Below are 2,343 nucleotides of genomic sequence, written 5' to 3'. Positions count from 1 at the left end.
ATAGTATATTATGTCATATAACATGAAATTACTCAATAGTATTATATCTTTAACATTTAATTAAAATGTCCAAGTGCAGTATTTCATTAAAAATGTCAAAAAGTCAGATGATAGGTAATCTTTTCATAGAAATTGTCAATATCTCTCTAATCACTAAGTATGCTTTTGTATAGTATACAAAGTATACATTACACAAAGTATACATTTTTAAGACCTAGTATACGTCAACATTTTCTATGATATATGACATTTTATGGTATACTTTACCGAGTTGGTTGGGTTGCACCAAGAAAGATACTCATTGCCTAACTTTAAATCATGTTGCACCAAACTTTCAAACTAAAACTAGCTTTGAATTAGAAAGATTAAGAAAGAAACATTCAAATTAAAGTGTAGCACGTCATAAAAATGGCATATTGTACATCTTCAAAATGTTGTAGTATAGTTATCATAAAAAAGTCATAGTATAGTATCTCTAAAAAAAGGGTCATCAAAAAGTCATAGTATCTAGTAAAAAGGTGAAGAAATCTAAACGTATAAGAAGTATAAAAAAATGTATTTGTATATGATAAAAAATGCCAAACTAAAGCATCTCTTAGAAAAATAATGGTATGTCATAAAGTCATAGTATGGCTTATATAAAAATGTACAGTATAACAATACACATGTCATAAAGTCACAATATAGTATACCAAACAAATGTCATAGATTATAGTCTTAAAAATCTCATAATAAATATTCAAATTATTTTAAATATAGCAGCTAAATTTGTGTGGCAATGTTGTTCCGGACTTTAAGTGCAGGTCTGAAAAGCATGAAGATAAAAGTCCGTCTTGAATGCCGCTGGATGAGAACGGCTGAGCTGCAAGAGGCATTTCACAAGAAAATTTAAAAAAAAATTTAAAAAAACGGAATTTAGTATATTTTTTTATTTTCTATAAAAGAGATGAGTTTTATTCAATGATCATAACAGACTGAATCAGAGACCTCGATAGATCACTCACATACCAAACAATAAATCGAGGAAAATGTTTGAACAAACCCCCCCCCCCCCCCCCCAAAAAAAAAAAACAGAACAAATGTAACACAAAATAAAATACCTGAATAAAGCAAACTCTGGGCTGAGCTGCGGGTCAGCACATTCTCTGTAGAACTCATGGCACATGAACAGTTTTTGTGAAAAGAAGAAAAAAAAAATTAAAAAGGCTAAAAAGGAATGACTTTTTTTTATTTAATTTTTTTTTTTTTAATCCTTTCAAAACCAGTCTAACAATAAAAATTCTATATTTCATATATGGTGGACTTCGAAGAAATAAAAAAAATAAAATAAAATTTTAAAAAAAGGTGACTCAAGCACTGAAACAAGTTCTCCTGAAGTACGGTTCATCTGTTTATTCTCATCAATAGAATGCTTATCTGCATCGGAGAAAATGCCTCCTGCACCACACACTTTAACAAAAAAAATAAAAATTAACCATAACAAAAAACACATACAGTCACACAGCCGTCCAAATTTACACAGTCACACTCACAGACCAGACTCAAAACGCTAGTGTGGCAACGCTGAAGAATATCTACCTAAAATCTGCCGATCGAACAAAAATGAGAAAGTCGTTTTTCAGATGTGTACACTCAGAAGTCCAACTAAAACTAAATTTAAAACCCGAATATTGACAACGGGTAAAATATAAAACGCTGTCTTTACCCTTTTTTTTTTTTCTTCTTTTTTGTTTGTTTTTTGTTTAAATTTTTTTACACAAACTCTTTCAAAAATCTCCCTCCCCGTTCAAATATTACACCACCCAATCCTGACCTGGCCCCTTTCTAAACCCCCTCGAAGTGTAATATAAGCCAACGAGAATTGCAATACAATACAGGCACTGGAGAAAGAAAAAAAAAAAACACCATAACGGAGACAAGTGAAGAGGACGAGACGCATTCAGATTTCAACCCCCCCCCCCCCCCGTCCCCGTCCCTGGTCCGAAACAATGTCTCCAAGAACAGAATCATAACTCACATCAACTATTATCGAACAAGAACAAAGATAAATCCAAACTGTTATTTCAGAGATTTACGTTTCTAAATTTTTGTTTGTTTTTCCCCCCCACAATTTGATGCAAAAAAAGCAGCTCCAGAAAGGTGTTACATGTTTTTGTCTTATTCCCCAGGTTGTCCCACTTCCCACCTTCAGCACTCTACCTGTTGACATTTGATCAAAACCGTGAAGTAAAACCAGAGTGGACACACGGGGAACACAGCAAGGGGGTCCCCATCTATTCGTTTCTTAACCGATCCAGTAGTGTGACTGCTGTGAACAGGCCAATGATATTAACATTTCCAACA

The sequence above is a fragment of the Cyclopterus lumpus genome, chromosome 8, assembly GCF_009769545.1.
Source record: "Cyclopterus lumpus isolate fCycLum1 chromosome 8, fCycLum1.pri, whole genome shotgun sequence".
In the NCBI taxonomy this organism is placed as follows: Eukaryota; Metazoa; Chordata; class Actinopteri; order Perciformes; family Cyclopteridae; genus Cyclopterus; species Cyclopterus lumpus.
Note: the sequence above shows the minus strand (reverse complement) of the source record.